This window comes from Acyrthosiphon pisum, chromosome A2 (genome assembly GCF_005508785.2).
Source record: "Acyrthosiphon pisum isolate AL4f chromosome A2, pea_aphid_22Mar2018_4r6ur, whole genome shotgun sequence".
NCBI lineage: Eukaryota > Metazoa > Arthropoda > Insecta > Hemiptera > Aphididae > Acyrthosiphon > Acyrthosiphon pisum.
This window is the reverse complement of record NC_042495.1, coordinates 13,184,951-13,196,593: the sequence shown is the minus strand read 5'-3', so window position 1 is coordinate 13,196,593 and position 11,643 is coordinate 13,184,951.

Genomic DNA, 11,643 nt, shown 5'->3' with positions numbered 1-11,643 from the left:
CAACAGTTGTACTATTATAGACAGATTGATGATGCAAGGACAAGGTTTTGGTGTTGAAAATAATATATACAATCTGTTTTTCATGTAGGTAATTAATATTTTTTTTATTAAAACAATATAATTTATATACAGTTTTTTAATACAATGTAAATAATAGGTACACTACAAATATAAATAACAAATCTTATTAAATGGAACATTTTTTCTTCATTCATTAAATTAAAATATATTTTTTTAATGGTAGTACTAATGACATTTTTAGGTACAATTTTACAAAGCATATTTTAGTGCGACATATATTTTACCATTAGCTAGAACTCTAGTAATGGTAGGAGTGGGATCAGGCAAATTAGTAATATAAGATCCAGTAAGTTCTGAACTAGAACTTGAATTTTTTTCTATTTCAAATGCATAAAAATGTGTATCAAAACCAATAGTACACATTGGTTTAATAATAAAATATGGGATTCTACTTTTACCTATAACCATCCCACATATTTCACCGAATAAGTGATATACGATTTATTATACTATAAATATATTTTTAATTCTTTAACATTTGTAAATACCTATATATATACATTTGCATATATTATATATTTTTATAACGTGCATGTCAGGAATTAAGACAATTTTTGAACGCAAATTATTTAATTTAACACACAACTTCATAATTCAAAATCACATTATGTAGCAATTGTTATTATAAGCATAGTTAGTAGTAAATCTTAAAATCAAAAATTGTTAAAATTAAAAATACTCTGTTGTTGTTTTAACCACAAATATTATTATACTATTTAACAATTTATTAAGAGTAAAATTAACATTTCTATGATTATATTAACAACAATTGCTTGTCGGTTATCAAAATATTAGATGTTAAAATGATTAAACACGGAATTGTTAAGTTATTAATATATATAATTTCAAAGTTACATAACAAAAACTTAATTTAAACGTTCATATACTTAGAATACATTTTTTTCTTCATTTCAAATATAGAATATGGTTAACAATGAATATACGTAATAGGTGTTCTAACAATACGTAGTGTAAGACTCAAAATTCAATACAACACTCCAATGTTGTTATTTAATATACAAATCACAGTTAATTTAACAATTAGTTACTTAACAATTGATTGAAACTGAATTCAACTCCAATATTTCTATGTGTACTTTTATAAAAGTTGATACATTTTGTGGTATAATAGTGGGTTTTCGACATCCGGTGAACTTTGAATATTACCAAAATTCGTAGGACATAATTGTCGAGTGATCCTCGATAGTGCATCAGGAGGATGTCTGATCACATTAGTACCTATATACCTATATATTATAGTATATATGCATAACTATTGGTAGCTACAACGCGGTAATCTCGGTAACCGATGTAGCAGTAGCCACACACTTTCGTCTCGTAGGAATAGGTACTAAGTATATTATAATATTATACGCGTATCGTTGTGTGCGCAGTTTCCGAAAGGTCAGTGGCGAAGAGATATACGCGTAAAAAATGAATGTTTTTTCATTCTTTTTACGTTAAATTCGTTACCCTCGGCCGCCGTGTACGGACCGCGCGATCGACGACGACGGCGGCGGCATGACCTTTATACATAGTGTTATACCTATTTGTATTATTATTGTACGTATACGCGTATATATATATTATAAGAATCGCTAACTTTGAAAAAAGTACGAAAACATATTTTGCAGAAGGTTCACCGTGCAGTATATATTTTATACAAGTATTAAAATACAGCGTTTTTCGTCGTGCAGCGGTGATCGCAGACCGTGAATTAATGTTTCCGAGCTTGAATTATTGACACGCGCATACGTTTTTTATCATTATTATTATTATTATTCTATAATACGGTACACGATAAATCTGCTCACGTGCACGTACATTTACGGTGCACTTTTTTTTTGTCGCGTACCTACCTTACAACCTATCAATTTCAACTCTTCTGAAAGCGTTCAATAGGCATATTTTTATTGTTATTATTATTCCGTTGAATTTATTGTATAATATAATGTATATTGCACTGCTACCACCCGCGTACGGTTGTTTTTATGTTAGTGTATGCGTTTTTTAGTCGTCCAAGATTAATAGCGTACACTGACATGTTTTTTTACGAGAACATCGAGACCACGCTAAATCAAGTCAGACGGTATTATTAATTTATAACGTGATACTTTAATTTAAGTGGTAATTGATTTCAATAATTTACAAAAAAAAAAACTTTTACAACTGTGTACAACAATGGCCATACAATCTCGTTTGAAGGTGATGATATATGACAAAATTGAAAATTACAGATTCGTTTACATCCCCTTTTTTTGTTGCTGTTATAGTCTCGTTAAAACTTTACTTGAGTTAAATTGGCACCGTTGTTAATGTCTCAGCGAGCTTGACCATAAATTTAAATGACAGTGTTCTATCGAAAAAAAAGTAATTATTGTTGACGCTTAATTAATCTTATCTGCCTATAGATACGATAGATATTATGATGATGATGACGATCTCATAATGAGTTCTAACAAGTTTATGCCTACCTACATGTTTTATATTTAAGTATCTATTTCTCGGCTATTTAATGAATATTTTAAGATTCTGTTTGCAATTGTTTTAATATTTATTTAATTTAATAATATTATATTGGAAATGAAGGTTTATATTTTTAAATATTTACATAATTTCAAATATGAATAATGAAATATCTTAATATTATTTTCTTTATTCGTCGAGAAGTTGTTGTTTTAGGAAAGTTACGATAGTAAGATTTTAAAATATTTATGTCTAGAGAACCAAATAATAATATACGATTTTAAGCTAACTTTACGTACCGTTTCCAAATATGGGGTATTGGTTTAAAGAGCTATAGGTAATTAGATGTATGCCTCCCCCCACCAAAAAAAAAAAAAAAAATTACGAAAAAAAAAATATTTTACACTTTTTTTTCTTAGTCTATAATATAATAAAAACGTGTAGCTGAAAATCTAGCTATTCTATTGGTCCATTTGGTATCTACATGCAAATGCTAACTTCCGGACCTTAACGATCTTACGCGTAGTGTTATGCGAATACTGTTTTAATAATTCTGTCATAATGTTATGCTAATACATATTATGACCGGACGTATTTACCATAATTATTCTTACACGGGTAGATCTTTGCACAATGTTTCATCTTATCGAGTCTTATAAGTAAAGTTATACTATCAGTCATATAATATAGTTTCTTATTAGTTACTATGACGTAAAAGTTATGTCTGTCACTCAAAGTCATCTTGTACTTTAGAATGTACAATCGTCAATCGACCAATCGAGAGTAGGTTATTTACTTACGATTATATCCTGTGAATGTTATAAATCATATTAATTATATTGTGATTACGTATTGTGCGTTGCAGGTATTATTATTATTATTATTATTATTTTATAGGTACCTACCAAATATAGCAAATTTAAACGAAAATATTATTATTGTACACACTAAACCCACTGCCACGTATAATATCGGTCCAATTACACCGGGTTCGACATTATCATATAACTACATCATAATTTATAGTACGGCGTACCTACTACCTATACACTTCGCAAGAGAAATAGTATCATTATTATCCATTCAAAATTAGTTTTGTCTTGGTGTACTCACATTTCGGAAATCCCAGTCTAGCTTGTTCGGCCCACAGCCATTTGCCTCGCAAGTAGATGTTATCCGATTGTCGCAATCGAACGGGACGCATTTATGAATAGAATACTCGCAATTACATATTATTATTATTAAACATTAGTTTGTTTTCGCAATATTGTCCGAGTCGCCGTGATGATCCATAATATTATTTATTTTTATTATTATTTTTTATTATTTTTTATCGAAAATATAACGACAATAATGATAGAAAAAAAAAACTAATATTATTATATTTTCGAAGAGTGTGTCAGATTTTTACTGTTAAATCGTTTTGATCAATAGTGAGAAGTATTCGATAAAAAAAAATTTCAACGAATCGCACATATTTTTTTTTTTATTATTTTACTATATTTCATATATTTTGTCCAGCGCCGCGCACATTCAGAACTTTCCGTGTTACAGCGCGAACGCACACTATGAATGAGTAACGCGACGCCGTAGCCAATGCGGTACTGGTGGCGAAATCTGTAATTATTATGCGATTCGGACACCCGGTAGTCGTAGTTGTAGTAGTAGTACGCCTTTTTTTCCTTCTTTTTCTTCTGCGCTCCTTCTTCTTCTTTACAGCTGGTTAAATTGTACCTTTTTTCTCTTTGTTTTTCGCCCTTTATTTATTTATTTATTTATTTATTATTATTAAAATTATTTTTTTATTATTTTTTTGGCAAACGCAACCACAACCACTGTCAAAACAGTATGCAAATGTTTCAAATGAAATTCTATCTTTATTCACTCGGCGTCTCGTGTTTACCTGATAATAATATATATATATATATTATGTGTAATGTATATTGTATAAACACTTTTTAGATTCATAATGGTGCAGCAGGTACTGTTGACTGTAATTTAATCGATTATATTTATGCACTAATACTTAAATATTATAAGTATAACTGAATGTTACGAGTCTGAAAAACTAAACACTGACATTATATTTATTATAAACTAATTATTCCAACTATTCAAATCGACGTACTATTCTCTCTAATACTATATGGTAACAATATACAATGACATAGTATACCCATCGCAAAAAGTAAAAGTATACCTACCATTAATTGTTTATCAAACACAAATGTTTGATTGTTTTTATATAACTTGTGTGACCTAACATCCTAAATGTTCTAGAACCTATAAAATAATATATTCGTCTCAAAATGTACAATAATAATCCAAGATATTTAAAAATGAATATTGTTGGAATATTTATGTAATATTATTATTATTCCCGCATACTTAGGTATAACGCATTATAATAAGAAGTGTCAAAATTCAATGAAATATTATAATATCTTATTGTTCAAGTATACGGAAAACTATTTACTAATTTAAACCTGACTAATTGATTATATAGAATAGGTGTTAAAGTAATTAATAGATATTTAGATACCTATATAATTATATTATACCCTTCTTTAAATTTTGTTTAAAAAAAAAAAATAAAAAAAAAAATTGTATACGTTCTTGAAATTTTATTTTATAAATCGTCGTAAGAAGGAGACCATTAGTCATAAACTTATAATATATTGCAAAATTCGCACTATATCACGAACTAGGGTTACTGACTTTGCAATTAATTTGCATACTGTATAATTTTATATTTTATATTTTTACAAAATATTCAAATCTACTCACCTATACTTTTACAGACAATTTATATTAAAATAGGAAAATTGAAAATCTTTAGATGTAAATAATTTAGAATCTATTAAAATAATTTAACTCTTTATATGCCTAGCCATTTCAACACATATTATTGTGGCCTAATGGGTACATGTATTTAATAATTTTAAAAACATTTATTTCTAAAATATAAGTTGTGATTTTAATGAAATAATGAACAGTATTCTGTCCAGTATAGAAACTAAAATATAAAAAGAGAATAATAAATTCGTAAAATATTAAATATAGATGTGAATGATTATTACCTAGTAATTTTACATAATTTTATAACTAATAAATAATGTTTTTTTTATAATGTTTGGTTAATTAGTTAATAAATAAATATTCTTCGGTAGTTACATACAAGTATTGTACAAGTTTCCGTAACAAATGTTAAACTTAATATTGAATCATTATGTAGATAAACATCCCTCGAGAATATCGATTTGTTGACCATGTGGAAGAGGACATAATATAGTTTTAGGTACATAATTAGAGTTCAACAAACTATTGTTTATTCACTATATTTATGGAATTTTTGTAACTTTATTAATAATTTGAATTTTATATATTAGAATTGAGAAGTTATTAACAAACGCAGTAGTTTACTCTTATGCGATACAAATACAAGTTAATCATATTGATTTGATGGGAGAAGTTTAAAAGTTTTTTCTTAAACGAATACAATAAAATTCCTAATACATCTATATTACATAATATATCCATGCATTCATAAAATATATTGTATTATATGTGAGTGTTTTTCATAAAAAAAAAACAGGTGGTGTTCATTCTATGCTTTGGTTGTTTTTTGTTTGTTGAAATGTCCAAAGTAGAATGTAGATAGGAATTTCATTTACCCGAACGACTCTGGGAAAATATGGTTGCAGAACAATATGCAAAGGAAATTTTATTTGGGATGCGGAAAAAACGACACAAGTTTGCCAGTTAAATTGAACTTTTTCAATTTAAAAAAAAAAACCGAATCCGCTCCTCCATACAACAACACAACTTTTTTGACAGTCAAAACATTGGTCCTCCCGGCCAATAGAGTGCCAGAGGTGTATTCAGTGTACATTGTACATTTGTACGCGTATATCGAATGGTGTTGAATTACATAAGCGAGAAAAATAAGTACCTTTAATAATAATAATGTGATAACAAAATTAATAGCCCAGTAACTCATACACTGCAATATAGTGACTCATTTAGTTTCAGTACAATAATTGGACAACCTCAAAAAAAAAAAGAGGGAGATATAGATAGATGGATGGAGAGGGTGAGGGGTGATAGGGATAGAGAGAGATAGGGTGAGGGAGAGCGAGTAGCACGCCGGCGTTAAGGGTTCAAAATCAACAGGTACATTATGGAACAGCTCTCCCAATCTGCAACTGTTTGCCGATTTCTTTCTTTTATAATTTTCTGTCATTTTGATAATCGCTGTCCACATGGTAGTTATGGCGTTGTCGGCGTACTGTAATTATATATTTAAGTATACGCAGAAACACACTGGCATGGACGTTTATTTATTATTATTATATTTTTTTTGGTGGGGAAATGTGCGTCCTTCACGTTTCGACGTGTGATGTTGTTATTTTATATTATCGCGTTGCGACAGGCAGCTATAGCGGATATAGTGCGTGTTTGTTGTTAGGCTACATGTTAGCGCGTACGATATAACGAGTAGCGGCGGCGACAACGTTTTTAACAATATTATGCTTTGTGAGCCGTGTGCTATGTATAGCCCAATTATGCACACACATAATATAATATATACATATATAGCTAATCTAATCGATAAGGTTCGCCTTGGCCTACAGAAAGTCCAAGATTCTTCGCACACAAAATATATTAAAATAACAAATAAACGTATTCGTATATACATATATGTACATGTACACACTCTCTATCACCCCCTCCCCCACACTCACAGACACCTAACACCCCTTACTCCTTCCTCTCACAAACATACATACCACCAATATCCCACCCCCTTCGCATACACATATACACGTACTACAGACTTACAAACACACACATACACACATACACACATTACAATAACGTGTACTTGAAAATATTTAAATGGGTTGGTTATGTGGTCGCCGAATCGATAAAAGTGGAAGCACGCTGTGCTGAGTGTGATAGAAAGGGTGAGAGAAAGAGTGGGAGCGAGAGAGAGGAGAGAGTGAGTGAGAGAGGGTTAAGGGAGGGTGAGAGCGAAATGGATAGTGTGTGTGAGTGAGAGAGTATGACGCGCGCGCCCGGTTTTATCCCAGCACTGCACTACGCATCAAAAGGTTACCATGGAAACCAGTTAATACGACCACTCTCCACTACCAGTCGCCGTTCTATCACGTCTATTCTCTCTCTTTCTCACTGTTTTTCACTCGCTTTCTCACCGCCGCTGCCTTTTCCGCCCATCCCCGACGCTACCACCCACCCCGTGTTCGCGCTATTTCCCGTGAACTATCCCTCACCGCTTACACTGGCACCGATCCTGACAATCCACCTTGCCCCTCACCGCTGTGGTCCCTGCACCACAACGCGTCGACCGCGCACGCCATCATTCCCCCGGCCGCCAATTTAGGCTTCATCTCGGCAAAATCTGTCCCGTGTCTTGACCCCTACACTCACCCCGTCAAACCCTTTTTACCTCTTTCACTTTTACCTTCCAATTATTATTATATCTCATTTGTGGAATGATGGACGGCGTGGTTAATGCGCCAAAGGGAAAAGACGGGACAACGAGATGGAATATATAATACACAACGACGATGACGAGCGAAAAAGAGACAGGGAGACAGCGAAAGACAGCTATGGAGCGCGCGCGCGAGAAAGAGACAGACAGAAGGAGTGACAGAGAGAGGAAGGAGAAAAAGCTCACGCATTTATATCGAATAAGTCTTCGGTTCTTCCCTGTCGCCCCTCCGCCGACTGCTATCTCGGCTACTCACCTCCGACCCCGATAATTCATGCCGCACTTAAGAAAACACGTCATTTTTTATGGGCTCATGAATTTTAATCGCGACTTATCTCTAACGGACACCGCACGTACTTTTATATGTGTTTCGACGTTTCGTATATTTCCTTACTCCTTCACTGCAACCGCGCCGAGAAAAGGTTTTAATTCTCATATTTCTTTTGATCAATGTTAACATGTGATCGTGTATATGCGCAAGTGTGTATTGTGTGTGGGTGTCCCATCGTTACGTATAGAGGGTTACAAAAAAAAAAAACTATGTTCTTCAATATGAAAAAAATACATATTTCGCATTTTTCCGATGTCAAAGGTCCTTTGCTGTTGTATACGTAATGATGGCAATACGCGTAGTTGTACGAGAAAATGTCTGTTGACGAAATCGCACCCAATCCGTCTTCGTTAAATTTAAAATTGCTGGCAAGTTAACATTATATCGTGTTTTTTCCGGGTAAATAAATATCGAAATATTGAATTATTACTGCAATCTTAGTAATGCCATCGACTTGGAAATCTTCGCGTATCTCGGTGGGATATTTCTGTTTAGTCGCCGGATTTTACCGTAAGCTCGTGAATTATAGTTTTGCGCAAAAAAAAAAACGTTTACACGGCGGCGACGGGGTGAATATCACGAGCGCATAATATTATATTTTTAATTATTCCGACCGATAACATGTTTCCAATATATTGTAATGTAATAATATGTTATTATGTATATACCGACCTAGGTATATGGTACATTGTAAATCAATTTGATTGATCACGGTATAATATATAGGTATATATTATATTATTTCAATTTATTTTCCACCATGTTGGCGCCCGTACCAATGTGTTTGTGCTGGCATGCATTTTGGTATGCCGTGTAATAAATGTATAGATCACCGATTACTAGTTAATTAATTGTCAACTGAGTGAGTACGTTCCACGGGTAGTGTACGTTTACCGGTATATATTAGTGCTTAACGTCAATGCTGATTTATCACATCGATTATGTTCACTGCGTTCCTATCTGTTTGCATATCCATTCGCCAATATCCGTTTTCCTCGGTCTCGTTTAACATTGTAATATATGGTTCATCATAAATATTGTTATGTCGGCTACAGTTCATACTTTATATACTCACAATATAATAATATGATATTGTATACGTTTATCCGATGTTTGGTAAAAATAATAATAATCCGGGCAACGTTAATTTATTATTATTATATTCATTATTATAAATCGTAATTATTATAAATAGATAGCGTACGTTTTAGTTGATCGTTTAAAACTTTGTGAACTGACAGAATAAAATATTATGTAAACGAACAGTTACGTTTTTAGTTATTATAGTTATTACAATATTATTTGTTATAAAACATATCCTATAATCTATTACGTAGGTATTCGAGTGAGCAGTGAATCATCGACATGTCTTATTTGGATAAAATCAACGATTATACATTGTAATTATTTTTGCATTTTACATAATATGTTTTGTAAACCAATAGTGTATTTATAATTTATACATATATATTATATTTTTTTTTTATTCATGGTAAATCATCAGCTACTAGGTTATTAGCTTATAACAAAATAAATATTAGTTTGTGAGTTTTGTAATATTATGAATTGTGTAGAAAACCCATTTATATATCTACTTAGGAAGTTTTTTTTATCATTCCGTAGTTCAACTGTTATGTTTATTACCTATACAATTAATATAGGTACCGTATCCTTAATAAATAATATAACAATTATTTACGTCAAGCAAGTTTCTGTTATATTTCAAAGTGTATAAATACTTGGGTATATAATAAAACTATGATGAATTCAAGGTCGTCCTTAGGACTTGAGGGGCCCAGGGAAAATGAAAAATGGTTGGGGCTTAAAAACGAAGATTAATTTGGGCAAAATAAATAAATAATTAAATGTTATATAACCTAAAATTTAAAATTTTGGTAAAAAATGAAATTAGTAATACCTATACCTATAATAACTTCGTCAATCCGCTGGTTGAATTGCTAACCTTTTATTGAATTCAAATTAACTATATTATCTTTATGTATATAATATACCATATAGACTTTTTAAGATATTTTAATTTTGAATTAAGTTATGAGTATTTTAAGACTGTACATTTATTATACATTTTAAAATGCTCATAAAGTCATAACTATTACATAAAAATTAAAATAACAAAAAAAAATCTACGTTGGCCTTTAGATTATTATTTTTCTAAAAATTAATAACAACAAATTAAAATGGAATAATACACATAGCCACATAGGTACACATTTAGAACCAAACTGTTATATAATATAACATTCATAACATATATGAAATATATGAAATCCACACCATGGCATTTTTTTTATTTTTTAATGGTACTTTTGATATTAATCGAGCGTTTTTCATGCTCTTACTGTATAAGTAGCATTATGTGATAATTGATTAATTATTTTTGATTTGTTTCTATATTTTTTTTTTATTGAGTATCATCTGATATGTTACGGTTCAATTATGGTTGACCTAATTGCACAAACCTACTGTCCTGAGCGCTGAGCCCATATTTTAATTTAGCCATTTTGAAATTAGAACATTGTTTGTGGATTGTAATTTCGCTTAGCTTTATGTTATAAAGTGTTTTAAAGGCCTAATAAATGCTCGAATTCTCGTAGCGTTTGGTAACAGTGAGAGCTGCGAGAGGTTGTCTAGGGTTAAATTGTTTGACGAATTTCTATGGAACAGATAATAACCTATAGTGCCCGGTATGAAGCTTAACGAACCAAGTATTGTTTGCATAACTTTCCAGCATGGCAGCATATCCAATTGTATTTTCCTAGACTGTTCATAAATTATAATAAACACGTGTGAATCGACCGGTGTAGTTTTGGAATGTGTTCTATAGCTTACGAGCAAATTAATAACTCGTCAGATTTGTTTTTACTAATTTAACACACTATTGAATATAGGTTAAATTATTGTAAATAAAGTCATTTTTACATTTATTTTTATAAAATGACTATTGCAAGTATAATGTATACGTGATATTTTATTCTACATTTTCTTTTTTAATATTTCTATTGTTTTACATAAATGAAACAATAATTTGTCTGTTTGACACAGTTATTTTATGTCTGTAGTACCATTTTATTAAAATCAAATAATCGTTAAAAAAATATACTCAAAAAGAAAAAACTAAACAGGGTGAAACACCAAGCATGCTCCACCCCCATTTTATCCTTTAATAATAGATCATAGGTATTCATGTTTTGATTTTTGGAATTATTAGGTATACAAATTTTTTTTTATA